The sequence below is a fragment of the Camelus ferus genome, chromosome 25 (assembly GCF_009834535.1).
Source record: "Camelus ferus isolate YT-003-E chromosome 25, BCGSAC_Cfer_1.0, whole genome shotgun sequence".
NCBI classification, from domain to species: Eukaryota; Metazoa; Chordata; class Mammalia; order Artiodactyla; family Camelidae; genus Camelus; species Camelus ferus.
This window is the reverse complement of record NC_045720.1, coordinates 24,241,071-24,257,839: the sequence shown is the minus strand read 5'-3', so window position 1 is coordinate 24,257,839 and position 16,769 is coordinate 24,241,071. Positions and strand designations below refer to the sequence as shown.

The 16,769-nt window shown below is 35.0% G+C and overlaps 1 protein-coding gene across 1 annotated transcript in view; it reads left to right on the top strand.

Annotated features, from left to right (window-relative positions):
- TRHR (thyrotropin releasing hormone receptor) overlaps positions 1 to 16,769 on the top strand; it is a 478,797-nt gene that overhangs the window by 86,031 nt on the left and 375,997 nt on the right. The gene's annotated exons all lie outside the window — the stretch shown is intronic.

The window sequence follows — 16,769 nt, the reverse complement described above, 5'->3', positions numbered from 1 at the left end:
CAGTGTTCATAGCAGCACTATTTACAATAGCCAAAACATGGAAACAGCCTAAATGTCCATCAACAGGTGACTGGATAAAGAAGAAGTGGTATATTTATACAATGGAATAGTACTCAGCCATAAAAACCGACAACATAATGCCATTTGCAGCAACATGGATGCTCCTGGAGAATGTCATGCTAAGTGAAATAAGCCAGGAGGAGAAAGAAAAATACCATATGAGATCGCTCATGTGTGGAATCTAAAAAACAAAAACAAAAACAAACAAACAAAAAAACAATGCGTAAATACAGGACAGAAATAGACTCACAGACATAGAATACAGACTTGTGGTTGCCAGGGGGGCAGAGGGTGGGAAGAGATAGACTGGGATTTCAAAATTGTAGAATAGATAAGCAAGATTATACTGTATAGCACAGGGAATCACAGAGGAAAAAATGTGATAATGAGTGTGTATATGTCCATGTATGACTGAAAACTTGTGCTGAACACTAGAATTTAACACAACATTGTAAAATGATTATAAATTAACAAAAAATGTTTAAAAAATAGTTTATTTCTTTTTATTGCTAAATAGTATTCCATTGTATGGATGTGCCAATGAAGGATGCTTAATTTCCTTCCAATTTTTGGCAATTATTAATAGAGCTCCTATAAGCTACTATATAGGCTTCTGTGTGAATATAAATTTCATTCCTCTAGGATATATATGAGGAGTGGGTTTGTTGAGTCATGTAGTAAGTGTGTGTTTAACTTCGTAAGACATCACCAAACCGTTTTTTGGAGTGGCTGTACCATTTTACATTCCTATCAGCAATGTGTGAGAGTACCATTAATTCTGTACCCTGGTCAGTACTTTGTATATCCATATTCCTAATTTTAGTCATTCTAATAGGCATGAAGTGGTATCTTATTTTGATTTTAATTTGAATTTCCTTAATGGCTAATGATGTTGAACATATTTTTATATGCTTATTTGCCTTCTTTATATTCTCTTTGGTGAAGTTTTTGTTCAAATCATTTGTGCATTTTTCAAATTGAGCTATTTGAATTTTTAGTACTTCAGAGTTTTTTATATATTATGGATACAAGTCATTTGTTAAATATGTGATTTATAAATATTTAAAATATTTTCTTCAGCCTGTAGCTTCTCTTTTCACTTTCCTAAGAGTGTCTTTTGCAGAACAAATTTTTTAATATTGATAAAGTTCAATGTATTAATTTTTACTTTATGAACTGTTCTTTTGGTGTTAAATCTAAGAACTCTTTGCTTAACCTACGATCAAAAAGACTTTTTTGCCTCTTTTTATCTAGGACATTTATAGTTTTATGTTTTACATTTAGATCTATGACCCATTTAGAGTTAAATTTTGTATAAAGAATGAAGTTTAGGGCAAATTCACTTTTATTTCTGCATATGTATTTCTAAATTTCCTAATACCACTTATTGAAATGACTATCTTTGCATAACTGCAAAAATTAATTGGTTGTTATTTGTGAAGGTCTGTTCTGGACTCCTCCATTTTGTACATTGATCTATGTGTCTATCCTGCTACCATACTGTCTTGATTACTGTAGCTTTATAGAAATCTTATGATTGAGTCATGAGATAACTTTGATTTTATTCCTATTTCCCAAAAGTGTTTTAGCTATTTCAGCTCCTTTTCAATATAAATTTTAAAATAAAATAAAGTTTGTAGTCTATAGCTATAAAAATTGCTGGGATTTAGTTAGAACTGCAGTAAATCTATAGATCAATTTAGGAAGAATTAACATCTTTACTATTGTTGAGTCTTGCCATCCATGGACATAGAATCTCTACTTCTTTATATTTATTTTTTAAATTATATTTTATTTCTTTCATTGGTGTTTGTAGTTTTGGAAAACAAATCTTTTCTCTTTTGTTAGATTTATACATAAGTGTTTCATTTTTTTAGATCTATTGTAAATGATCTTATGTTTTAATTTTGGCTTCCAGTTGTTTATTGTTTGTAGAGAATATAGAAATACCGTTGATTTTTGAATGTTGACTTTTTATGCAGTGAACTTGCTAAACTCATAAGTTCAAGAAGTTTTTTTTTTTTTTTAGTAGATTTCTTGGAATTTCCTATATAGAGAAACATGTTGTCAGCAAATAGGGATGGTTTTATTTACTTTTCAATCTGTATGCCTTGTACATAGTCTTACCTTATTCTAGCTAGAACTTCCAGTGTGATGTTGAATAGGAGTGATGAGAATTGACATCTTTGTCTTATTTCCAGTCTTATGAAGGAATCTTCCCTATTCTCCCTGAGTGTTAGGGAACGTCTTTCCTGCTCCTTGATACAGAATTAGAGGGCTTCTCCTCTAGCTCTCTCTTTCCACACTAATGCTACTTTCAGGTTTCAATCTGCCTTGGGTCCAGGCCAGGTGATAGCAGAAGAAAAAGAAATGAAATTGAGAACTCATTAGTATTTGGTAATGCTTTGAATTCTGGTGTTTTCCCCCAAACTATTGGCTACTCTTTTCCAAGTTCTCAAATAGTTGCTCCAACTGTGCTATCCAGGTTTTATAGATGCATTTAGTGGGAAAGGCAGGATGGACTGTGCTTCCTTTATCTTATCTGGAACCAGAATCTCTTTATGTTTTTAAAAATAAGGAAAAAAATCTTTTTGTTTGTAGACATGCTTTTTCCCTTCAAATTTTGGAAGTAATTTTTATGAGGGTTTTAGAGGGGGAAATGTTTTAATCCTGAAAATAGAAAGGTACCTTGGAAATTTTTTTCTCCCCTTTGCATTCCTTTCTGTATGCGTTTGTTGAAGGATAGGGCTTTATATGTTATATGTTTCAGTATTTAAGGCAAGTGAGAGTATAGGATGCAGGTAGAAAAAAGCTTTCTCTTTTTACCACTTAATGCCAAACAGACCCACTCAGAGTGCCTGATACTTTCCTTGTCTTTCAATCAAATCCTGGATAGGCCTCCTTTGTTATCTGGTTCCTCTCAGATTAAAAAAAAAAAAAATCCTCTAGTCATTTTATTATGTCAGACCATTTCAGTTCAAGAATTGTTTTATATACATGCCTATGTAATAATTAAAATCTCAACCTTATTTTAAAGTTGAAGCTTTTCCCCTGGGGCTGCTCCAGGCTAGGGTCCTATAACAGCAAGGAAGCAGAGTTGTCATTTTCTCTATTTTGCCTACCAGCACTCCCTCCCCCGCCACTCACTAGACACCTTTGGTTTCCTCAGGACTGAAGGGTAGAGTTGGAAATGTGGAGAAGAGCTGAGGGTCAGGAAAAGCATTACTTGGCTGGCACTATTGTGTGTTGACATTGGCCCTAGACTTGACAAATATTTAAAGTTACACTGACTTTTGTCATTTGCAGAGTTTTCAGACACCAACAGTTCCATGACACTGATGAATCAACACTCTCTCATAAATTCTCAGTGTTGGGCTTCCAATGCTTGTCCCAGTGGCTTTTTGGAGCTAATTCATTGAAGATTATTCTAGGCCAGGGCATTCTCTCTCTCTCATTCTCCCTCACATTCTTCTTCTCTCTCTCTCTCCACATATACATATAGTCCAGAGGAAAATCATTTGATTTCCCAAAGCATAGCTCCCTACTCTGCTACTTGTTGCCCTTTAAATCTCTTGGGTGTGAGTCAGTTCATAGTTTACCATATCCCCTAAACTATTCAAGTATTCTTGAATTGTTCTGAAATAGCCTCACACCTGGTGGGTCTCATAGCACATCAACAATTCTCTCCAAGAAAGACTAACTTGTCTCAGACTCCTTAATGTATTTATAGGGTGGAGCTTAATGGGACGGTCGCAAAGTTGTTTTCTACCACCGTCTTTACAAGTCCTACTGGTACAGTGTAGCAACTTACTTTGGAATGTGAATAGGTGGCCTAACCAAAACAAGAGAGGAAGAGTCCCTTTTAAACCCCCTATTACCTGTATAAATAATCCCTTTAAACTTTATGTGACTAATGGTATGTTAGATGGAAAAAGATAAATCATATTAAATGTAGCTGATGACTTAGTAGAGAGGCAGACTAGTTGTATACATGTAACAGTACTGGTTAGATTCTTTACCACATATTTTTAATTCTAATGGCCACATCAGTGAAGACTTTCTGCCTGCATTGTCCTCAGGATTAGATGTTACTGCAGAAATGAAGAGCAAAAGAAAGGAGTCATTGCTTTGCTTTGAGTTTCAAAAACCTGGAGGTTTCAGCCTTTTATATCATTTACCAAAATGTGAGTAAATGTCTGTTGATGTAAAAATGATTTTCCTATCATACATAGAGGCAACAGTGAGAAGCTACGTAGGAAAGGGAGACATAAGATAAAAGGTTTGGGAGAAGGTGAGAAAGCTCCTCACATGCCTCCTTCAATCCATCTGGATTAGTAGAGAAACTATAGTTAGGCTTTGGGGACCCAAGGACAGAGATTTGTGTCTTACTCTGTAAGACGACCACAGGAAATGCTGTCTACCTTTTAGAGATCCCACATCCAGGATCGAGCAGAGGTTGGAATAGTAAAACAAAAAGGGAGGGAATGACAGAAAGAAGACTCGTTATAAGCCCCTGAACTCTAGTGATCTGGGAGAACATTCACCATTTTCCCATGGTTGTGAGAGGGAAGAGTGACAAGTGACCCAGAAGTGGCTTTGTAGAACACAGACTCTGTGGTCCTGAATACTGGATGCCATGCAGGGCCATAAGTATCAGCACCTACCAGAAACAGTGGTCCATGGACCAGTGGCCAAGACCAGGCAGGAAACATTAAAGCTCAGCAGGGAGGTCAGGTAATTTCTATGGGCTACTCCCTCTGCCCCCCGACCCCCAACTTCCAGGATACCAAGGTATTCTGAGCTTCCTTCAAACCAGACACCACTCAAGAGAAAGGGAAGGATAGCAGAGGGTAAGATTCCTGAATTAACTGACTTGTTAACAACGATACTAAGTTCTAAACCAGAAATATCTCAAATTGGCAAGATGAAGCTTTCCACTGCTGAACTGAATCTAGTTTTGAACAACTGCTATGACTGTGAAATTAAAATTCGTTTATACATATATGCTTGTCCACTAAACTGTGAATAACTTAAGAGCACAACCCAATTTTAATGGGTTATTTTATACATGGAACCTAGTAAAATACTTGAAACAGGGTAAAAATTGAGGGAGGAGGTATTGTATTAAATTAATATGAAAGAAATAAAACTCTTAATTTGTGAATTGGTTAGTTATCCCCGTCTTAGTAAATAAAATTGCTACTTAATGCAATCACTTAATGAAATGTTCAACTCTCAATTCCTTTCCCCTGAGACTAGGTCTAGCCTTACTTTTCATGATAGGAAGTGCTTCTATGATAATTTCTCGGTTCTTTTTTCCCCTGTTCTTTTTACCCCAGTCTTTACCAATCTGTTATTTCCAGATGAGAGTCACTCCCATGGCTCATCCCTCTCTCCTTTTATAAAAACTTAACAGAGACATGTAGAGCTGTAAAAAGAGTCAAAAGGGGAAACCACACATTAGAAAAAGGACTCTGACAAAAGGAAAGTACAGGAATTCATTGCTGTAAAGGCTCTCATAGAAACAGGCTTGTACTGTAACATGATTCTTTCATTAGCATTAGGAAATAGTTTTCACGTATAGAAAAATGGACCTCTCCTAGATGTCTCTGAGCAGTCAACAAAACTTTCCTGCCATGTCTGAAAACCATTTTTCAGTTCCACTTATTAGTGATTTCTCTTCCACCTGAGCTATTATCTCTTTTCTGAGAGAAAGAATGGAAACAACCGGACAGAGGACAGAATTCCACATTAATCTTTAATAAGATATCTTGTTAAGTAGTAATTTCCTATTTAAAGTACCAAATTCTAAGTGTAATTTTTAGAAAACCAAGACTTCATTGACAGCAAGAGTGGTTAATTTAAAGACAGTCTTTTGCTTTTTACCAAATGTAAGAAAGATCTTCAAAAACCTAAGCCACCAAAGAATGTTTCCAAAGCATTACCTAGGTTTGCTAAAAGCTTTCTTGAAGATTTATTTTTTAAAGTATAGCTTGCATAATTTTGAGCATGAAATCTGATTAAACATTAGTTACCTGGAGTTTCTTCATTCAGAGACAATTTAATGGAACTCCACAGGAATGCCTTGGTGTGCAGGTTCTTGCCCTGTTAGGAAAAGACAATAGGTTGGATTTCAATCAGGAAGTTATTCTTCTTTATCAAACAAAAGAAAACAACAACAATTTTTTTTTAAATGACAAAACCACTGTAGTTTGCAGAAAACACAGGAGTATATTATGGAGATGGTAGAAAAATGATACTAATTTTTAGTGCTTTTTTTTTGGGCTAACTCTTTCTGCCTTTGAAATTGTAGGTTAATGATATGATACTGCTTAGATGAGGTGGACTGGTGTTTCCTGGTGATGAGACTAGAAAGATTCTCAACACTGAGAGGAAGTGTAAGATAATAATGAAAATGTGAGCTCTAAAGCCAGACCTCCATAGTTGGAATCCAGTTCCTCTGCTTTCTAATTATGTGACCTTAAGTAAGTGAAATAATCTCACAATACTTGGGTTTCCTTATGTGTAACATGGGGATAGTAATGTATTTATCTCAAAAGTTGTGAGGATTTAATTAATAATAAATGTAAAGTGATTAGAATAGAGTGTGGCACATTGTAAGCACTCAACAATGCTAGTTATTTTGAATAATAACTGATGATTAGATTTGATTAGCATGCTCTAGAAATAACCCCCATATTTATCATCTGACAACTTCCACATTAACATCTTCAGCCACATTAAGACTCTAAATTTGTATATTCAGTTTTCTATTCAACATCTCCACTTGGCTGTCCTTTAGACATTCTAATTTCAAAATGTCTAAAAATGATCTCTAGATCTTACTCCCATTCCTCTCTTACCCAGAACCTTCCTTATCTTAGTTGATAATTGTATCTTTCCAGTTGCTCAGATCCCAAATTTAAGAGTCTTTTTGTCTCTTTACTCCTCATTTTATTTAATCCATCAGAAAAGCTTATGCTTTATGTTCAAAATATGGCCAGAATTTAACCACTTTCCTCCATCATCACCATGGTCCAAACCACACTTATCTCCCACTGGATAATTGCAGTAGCCCTTGTCTCCCTTTCTTGTATCTTATTCATCTTTATTTTCCTATAACAACAGTGCCTGGCATATTTTATGTACCTAATGAGTATTGAATACTCAACTCTGCAGTGGAATATCTATGCACATGGAACTACTACTGCTAGTAAACTGATTCTCATTTGACCACACTGGGAATTTGAAATCAAAATAGGCTACTCCAACTTCCCAGAACCTTGAGGAACATTTTTGGCTCTTTAGGATTGTTTGTCCAATTGCATTTTAGATGAATCTTTCTATGCCTGAGTCTACCCACTTGAACCCTCCCTATTATTTACACTGACTTACCTGCAGTCTTAGGAGCTGCTGGTAATAGAATCTTTCCAAAGGTTCTTGAAATCAGATACCCTTTACTGAAACATTACTGGACATGGAATGAATCAGAAACATGTAGATTAAATTTCCCTGAAAATTTCTTTGGCTATAAAAATTAAGGGGAAAAAGTGGCCAAATGCATTGTGGGTGATGCCAAACCCAAATTGTTTGAAAAATGTGTGCACTGGTTAGATAAACAAACAAACAAGTCTCATTTCCCTCTTGCCTTATAAAACCTCACACTCGCTGTAAAAATCTCGGGTCAGCTTGCAGCCAGGTTTTGTAAAGGCTTTTGAAAAATCTGTGGTTATCTAATTTGCCTCATTATTGATCATCTATGATCATTCATCATAGACGATTGTTCCTGAGAAGTAAGCAATGCTGATGTTTCTCAATAGATTTTAATGCATTGAATATTGTAAGATGTATTTGCAAGATTTATTTGATTTCTGAATGTTAACTAAAGACTATCTAAAATAGGTGTCTTCCTAAAGGAAGCAGCTAACTTATTCAACTTAAACTGTTCCTAAAATGCTCAAAAGCTTGGCATAACATACATATGATAAAAGGAGAAAATTCCTTTGTTGTTCAAACAATAAATTTGAAAGTAATTTAGTCCCCAGATCCTATTCAGTTAAAGGAAGTGTTTTAGGTTCAAAATAAATTTCATTGTAATGGTCCTTTATCATTCTTCTCATCTTCTCCATCAAAAGCCATCAAATAATTGGTTAAGCATCTATGTCCCTGTTCCTAGCACAATTTAAGGAGAACCACATGGATATGATCTTTGGTAATTAGACAGACATAGATATGTATAACTTGGTAGAGCAGAAGGAAGACATTGAGAAATAAAAGTGCCACAAAATATTTCTGTCAGCTGGTCTCACACTTAAGTGTGCATAATTATTACCTAGAGAGGTTATTAAAAATACAGGTTGCAAAAGTCTCCTCTCCTGCCCAGAGGTATTTACTGAATCAAGGATAAAAAAATCTGCATTTTCATCAAGGATCCAAGTTGTTTCTGACAAAGATTATCCAAGTAGCATAAACATGGATTTAGAAGTAAGAAGAGAAGACTTGAGGTTGATATTAGGAAGAAGGATGAAGGAAATTTTACCCCAAGACAGGGAGACAAGGACAGTTATACCACCCAATCAGCACCAGTTTGTGTACATGTTATTTTTAGACTATAATTCTGAATTTCCAGAAATGCATCTGTTTGTTTAATAAATGTTTATTAAATGGCCAGATAAGATCTGAAAAAAATAAAAATACAAGTCCATGCCTTCATGAATCTTACATTCTAGTTGGAGGACACATTCTATAAAAATAAATAAATAAAATAACATGCATCAGGTAGTAATAAGTGTCAAGGAGAAAAACAGAGTGGGGAGGGGCTTAAAATTTTAGGAAGAATGGAAAGAAGGTGACATTAGAGTAAAACTTAAAGGAGGCAGAGCAACAGGGAACAGTCACTGGAATCCTCTACAAGGAAAGCTCCCAGGCTGAGAGAAGAGCAATTGCAAAGGCCTTGGAGTGGAAGCATGGCTGGTGTAACTGGAATGGAATGGCCCAGGAGAGTAGAAAGCAAAGAAACAAGGAAATATTAAATGAGAAAGGGGTTTAAAGAATACTTTGACTTTTCTGAGTGGTATGGGATGACATTAAAGGGTCTAAGCAAAGGCAAAACTGTTTCCACTGTAAATGAAGTGGAAATAAAGTGCCAATTTTATTTATTGACTCTATAGCACTTACAGAGCTAGCAGTGTGCAATATTTGTGCTGTGGGGGTGTTTGCATGGAGAGTGGTTGAAGGATGGAAAAAGCTGGATAAAACGTGAAAAACCTGACCCCATCCTTAAATTATATTACAGTATACATAGGGATTATATAAATCACTTAGTCCCCAAACAATTATTGTCCAAACTAGTCAATATTTGCCTGAATTTTCAGGATTCTTTTCAGCATTCAAATATGGAGTACTTTCATTTGAGCATGAAGAAAATGAGAATTTGGCCACATTGGAAAGGTTATTTGAAATCTGTAGATTAGAGTATAGATATCTATGGTTAAGGAAATCTTCCATTTCCATTTACAAAGACCTAGGGTTTTAAACAACCTTAACACCTGAGAGAGAACATTAAGAACAATAAATCAGAATCCCTAAATAGGGAACCCAAGAAGATGCAAATAAGTCATGTAGTATATTTGGGAATAACAAAGTAGTCCTGACCTCTTCAACATAATGACTGCTCAGTCACTAGTAAGTTACAGTTGATATTTCAGATTTTAGAGTCAAGAAATGTTTGTTTTTCAGATTACTAAAATGTAGCTGGGCTCATAGGAAACATGTTGATGCTCAAATGAATAGATAGCACTCTTGTTGGAATGAGACTCAATACCCAAATAAGAACTAGAGACAGAGTTTGGCTAGGCGAGGGGTTTTGTGTATGTTATTGCCTGATTTCATTCTTCCTCAGCCATGTCTTTCTAATTAATTAACAATGTCAGGAAACCAGTGTGACCAAATTTTTCTGTCATCAATTATCAGAAAGGTATATCTTCAAATACTTGTTCATGACTGATAGGTATTTCCTGGGCTCTGACTCTTAGATTCTTTAAGTCCACATTATTTGTATGTTAAAGAAAATGGGATTAAAGATACTGTTCATATTTCATAGCTTCTTGGGTGTTAAGGAAACTGGAACTTACTTAACATTATTCTAGATCAAGAAATAGAATAATTAAATAACATTTAACAAAATTTTACAAAGTGTCACAAGAATAATGAATAGTGACTATTTAGGAATCAAATATTAGAGTATAAGAATTAGTTTCTTTTTCCTGATGAGGAAATGAAGCTAGTTGGCTTGCCCAATTTCACATAGCTAACCATTGTTAGAGGTAGGTCAAGTCTAGTTTATTTCACTCTCAGCATTGGACTCTGAAATGTTCTATAAGATTAGAGTTCTAACAAGAATTGTCTAAAAATTGGTGGATGCTATCTATGATTCATTACTGAAAGCCCATACTCCAGATAAAGTGATCTGTCTAGCTCCATGCATGCATTTAACAAAAAACTAGGGTCATGGAATGTTAGGATAGGAAGGCACAATGGAGAAGGTAGTCCAACTCTCATTTTTTAGATAAGACATGTGTTCTCTGAGACTTTCATGTGCCAGCTGCATCCTGGCTCTAGTTCATGTCTTCTTCAAGCTGATGCTATTTTCTAACTCAGTACTCTTCTATAAATCATTACAGCTTTGATTTGCTTGGCATGCTTATTTGGATTATGCCAGCTTATTATCTTCATTGGCGGCAAAATAAAAAACCCCAGGTCTTCTTTTTTTTTTTTTTTTTTTAAGTTAGGTTTTCTGGTAGCAATCTCAAAATCTTGACTGTGTGCCACTTCTTCTGCTTTGCTAACCAGCCATTTAAAATATAAACTTCTGGATCAGAAAAATAAGGAATTCAAAGAAAAAGAAGCAATACTTGGTTGAGTTGGCTTGGCTTTTTTTACTTGTTTAGTATTCAAGTGGACAATTTGTACAATTTCCCTTGCTTTGATCTTAGCTGCCCACACTACCAAGTTATAGGCACAATTACTTGCCCATCCCTCCATCCACAGACTTTGGAGGACATGGAAAAAAAAACTCACCCATTGTGAAACTTCCAGGCTAAAAGTGCCTACAGTTGTTACTGCTGCTGACTTGGGCCTTATGAGAGGAGGCAGCTCCAGCCAGGCATCCAAGCCACCCACCCTGCCAAACGTCTCTGTCTTGCCAACATCATTTCCTGAATGATGAAGCTCCCCAAAGTGTATCCCTTGATATGCCCTTGGAAGAGCAATAATGCCCAATCAGGAATTAATTAATGGGGAGAAGGAGGCAAGATGGAACTTTCTATTTAACTTGGAACTATGATAACCACGAAATGGCTCTGGGTATTTTGTGAATCAGATTGCTGTCAAATCTGTGTATTTTTTGATTCAGATACACTTAAGTGATTGTACTGTTTTTTGGTAAGAACTATTTGATGTTCAGAACCTTGAAGTCGTTTAGACCACGTTCTTTCCTCCTTTTCAAATAGAAGTTTTCATTTTGTCCACCACAAAGAGAATGCAAATGCCAAAAGGTCTGAGTTCACTTTGAAAGTCCAAACCCACAAACTCTGATTGGCTTCCACACTTGGCCAGACATATCCTCCAGGGCTCCAGACCTTACATCAAGTGGGACAATATGATGTCATAAGGAAGAGTGCATACCTGAATTCAAATCCCTCGACTATACCTTCATGGAAATTGCCTCATCTTCATTGTGCTTAGCCTGTTTACTTCATCTTGCAGTAGGGTAGTAAAAGTACCAACTTCCTTGTAATACCATATGCTGAGCACTTGGGAACCGGAAACACAGTAAATAAATTATGAGAAGATAGGGGAGAACTAACTTTTTGGTAAGGTTTATTTGTATTTAGGTATTTCCTTTTCATATAAATGAATTAAGATGATCTTTATTAATAAAGAAAACTAAATAAGCAATTATACAATGTTACAGATTGTTAGTTTTAAAAAATAATTTTAAAATATCTTGAATAGGTATTACGTATATAACAATTTCTGTCCAACATGTAGCAATACTGCTACTCCTTTTCCTCTCTTTCTCTTCAATGCTTAAGCCCAAGCTAAAGTCTTTTCCCATTTTCATTAAACTCAAATCAACATTTTCTCCATATTTTCTTTGGTCTCCATAACCCAGAGTGTATACAAAGTACATATAACATTATCTTAGTCTGATTTTAAGAATCTTTTTCTTGAGAAAATGCACTAATAGTGACTAGAGATTAAAAGGAAATAGTAATGGAATTTGAAAACACAAGAAGGAAAGAGAAAAGAAAGAAGGGATGAAATATGGCAATTGTTACTACTGAGGGCACAAGTGCTAAGTGTTTTAAATGCATTATCTCATTAAATCTTTTATATCAAACCTATGGGGTAGATACTCAGATGAAGAGACAGATTCAGAGAGTTGCAATAACTTGCTCAAGATCCACAACTGGTAATTTGTGGGGCTGGGAGCCTGACACAAATGCATCTTTTTTAACCACTATGTGCAATTGAAAAACTGCAACAAGCTAAATGTTCCTCTCCACTGACATCACTTTAGATACTGTATACTCAGCATGCTTAGAACTGAAGCTTGTGTTGAGTCTTACTCTATTACTTGTGGCCTTGGACATCACTTAACCTTTCTGAGCTTGTAATATTATGTTTTCTGTACAAGAGGAATAGTGGTATTTACTCCATAGGGTTGATTTGGGGATCCTATGAAATTATATAAATACTTAACAGTATAAATTTGATCATGTAAAAGGATAAAAGTTTGAAGGAAGAGGCTGAGAGTCTATATGAATAAAAATAGTAACAGTGGAGCTCAGATTAAAAATTATTTCACAGTCAACTTTATATTCACATATTTCAGAACTTTTCATTGATAATCTTTCTCCTCTTTCACCTTATTAATTGACATTATAAACCTGCATTAAATGCTTACTACAGAAGGCATGCTTTATGAGCTGGGATAGTAACATGGTACCTATATTCAAGTTGCTTAAAAGTCTAGGAGCATAAACAATGTCTTTCAGAATTGTTCCCAAAATAGTGGCAGGGAAATTATGATGTTGAGATTTTGTTTTGCTCACCCTCCCTTTTCTTCCTTCCTTCCTTCTTTCTTCCTTTCCTTTCTTTTCTTTTCATGCTTTTTTAAATTCTACTTTGTATCTTAACTGAGGAAGAAAGAAAACCAACTCACTGTTTTGTTTGCCCTCGACTCGTTGTTTAGAAATAGTTAAGGCTAAATGCTTTTAAGTTAGTTGTGACAGTATATCAAGACTTTCATGAAGATGTGCTCATTTATAGATATGTCTGTCTGCAAATCAGGTCTTCCCAAAGCCACGAAACACTGACGTCTTTAAAACCATTAAGATTGTTGGCTTCAGCTGCAGATAAGCAGAATAAACAAACATCTTTCCAAGTGGGGACTAGTTTTGCTGTCTTTATTGGCTTTTGAAGCCCAAGGAGGCCGCAAGTTTCAAAAAACAACTTATTCCCTAAACAGATAATTTTCTAATGGGCTTCATTCATTGTTTTGTGTCTAGTCTTACTCATAGGTGCATATAACATAATATTTCTACGTTGGCTGTGAATAACGTTTAATGGTTTCCTGATTTGTCTTCATGTTTCTGCTTGTATATAATTAGTTATCTACCTTCTCATTTCTTGGCCCAATACTGGCCTTAATAGACAATACACACAATAAGTGTCTTTTCATTCCTAAATAATGAATTAGTATGTAAGAGTGCATAGGGCTTAGAAAGGTACTTCTGAATTTTCAGGGAAAAGTTGGTGGGTTTTCCTGTTGAGTCACTAGTTTTGATGCCCTCCTCTAACCCATGTTTCCCAAGGAGTGATTTTGCCTTCATAGGACTCTTGGCAGTATCTGGAGTCATTTTTGATTGTTGTAGCTGCTGTTGCCATCTAGTAGGTAGAGGCCCCAGGGGTGTTGCTCACCATCCTGCAATGCACAGGGCCATCCCTTACAACAAAGAATTATCTGACCCCAAATATCTGTGGTGCCAATGCTGAGAAACTCTGTGAGTCTAAACTTATTCTCATATAGAAACTAAAAACTTTGAGACATACAATTGCATTCTCTAAGGTTAATTCTGCCAGCTATAGTCTTGGATTTTCCAGAGGCAGTCTTATAAACTTTATTCATCAGCAAAGTAGAGAAACCAACACCACTACACTCACTAGATTTTATTATTCCAAAATGAATCAAATCAGAATTTTAACTTCCTCTGACTCATTTTAAAAGCTCTCTTCCTTTTATTTTAATAGTTATGTTTGCATATGGATGGGAACATCACCATAATCTTTTCAGTGTCTAAGATCTCTGATCAGGTAGAAAGGTGAAGAATAATGAATGCAACCATCACTTGTTAAAGAACCAGAATTTGGGTGATCATTATGAATTACTTTCATTTTTTCCAGACTCTCCTTTGGGTTTTCTAACCTTAAGATCTTTGCTCACACTATTCCACTCTTTCCTAACTATTAAAATTTTGGCTGTATCTCAGAGTCCAACTCTCTGTAAAGCCTTTCTGGACTAGCCCATGAAAAAGTGATTGCTTCTTTCTTACAAGAATTTTGTGGATTCCAGCACTCTTTCTGTGAGCATCAGTCAACAAATATATACATATGTATTTATAAATATGTGTATCTTATTAAAATATAGAGTGTCTTCAACTGAATTTTAAATAATATATTTTAAAGATAAGGCACTCTATTTTATATCTTTCATTTTTCTCATGACATCTAGCTACTGAACATGTTCTTAATTGACATTCAGTAGATTTGGATTGATTAGTGGATGTTTGCAGTTGAAAACTATGGCTTTGAAAACCATAGTAAAGATAAAGGTATTACCAAAATAGCATTCCTTATTGTGGAGGAACCGAGTGTCTATAATATGCAGAAGGAAATCACTTATTGTTCCTCCTTACTTTAGCAATACTCTCATTTAGATTATTTCACAATGTTTTGAAGTGCCAGAAAAAAGATATGTGTTACCTAATTCTGGAAAGACAGAGAGCCACACTAACCTGAATTATCCTGTTTAGTTTGGTATATTTTCAAGCATTTGGAGTTTCAACAAAATTTTCCCACAGAATGTTCTTTCTTGTGAGTGAAAACTCTGGAGGGAGAGAGGTGAAGGGTGAGAGGTGAGGACAGATAAGAATTTAGATGAGTGTTTCTCACAGGGCAGCAAGTGCTGTGACTGTGACCTGATGCCTAGAGCTTATCTCACACACTTGTGAATCATGACAAAGAGGGAGCACACAGATTTTAAACTGTTAACTGCAACACAAATCACACATGTGAGAGGGTAGCAATGGAACATGAAAGCAAGGCACCAAGTTTTATAATACTGCATTTGTTTTTTAAAAAGTTTCCCTATGTTCATACCAAAATATGATGAGGTAGACAGTCTATGTAGTCATGTAACGAGATCACAGTTAAATACTAACATATTTCTTTGCAGTACTCCCTTGAAAGTGTTTTTATCTTCTACTTTCCAGCTCACAAGTAGCTTTACTCTTTCCTTCTCAGTACTCAAAATTCTTTTGGACTCTTCAAATTTTCTTTTCCAAACAAAACATAAAATTATATATTGCAGATGAGAATTCTTTAGATTAAAAATAGGATCACAATTTAAGTTTTAAATTTAAGGTATAGCAGTCAAAATGTTTGCAAGGTATGCTTTATCAATTATATAGCATTTAATATCCCCAATGTGCTTAGTCTTTTGCCAACTATACAAAATAATTCTTGCTGAATTATTTTGCTCATGAGGAAACCTATTCATTTTTAAGACTCTCTACTCAGTATTAACCTGGAAGCAAGATTACTTTTACCACAGGGATATTGTAGTTATGAAGACTGATATATCTTAAAAAGAGATTTTATATTTGGAAAATACCAATTACATCCTACTTCAAACAAACACATTCTTCAAATACAAGATTAGTATGTCAGAGTTACTTAGTAGGTCAAGCATACTTAATATAAACTTTATGTACACTCTGAGCCACAGAAGAATAGTCAGTGTATAATTGAATCATCCAATAATGTAGTCACTTGACTTGATGACCTTAGATACTAAGACCTACTTTACTGTGAGCCAGAATCAAGATGGTTTTATTGGACAACAATTAAACATCTCATCTATCCTCCTTCATTAGCCCCACTAATGACTCCAGACAAAATTCTTTAAAAATGATAGCATCCATTATTCTATTATATCTGTTACATCATTTTTCTACATTATTTATATTATCTATAATACATTTATTTTTGATAAAACATTATTCTGTGTGTTTGTCTCTATAGTGGGGAAATCAAGAGTGCTATTGTGTGGTTTAAAATAAAATCTGCAAATTAAATTTTACTCTGAATTTCCCTCTTACAATTCAAAATTTTATGATATCATGCACCTTTTTATTTCATTTGATTTATTGTCGTTTTGTTGGCTTACACATGTAGCAAAAGCTTGGAGAGATATCTGATCCCTAGATGGGCTGTGGGGAGCTGTTTTCAGTATTCATGTTTGCCATGTAAAAATCACATTTGAGTTAGTTATTTATTTGTGCAACATAAGATTAAGTCATTTTATTGGTGCCTCATTAAAATTGGCATTACTTCCCCACTTACTTTTCATAAGACTTTTGGCA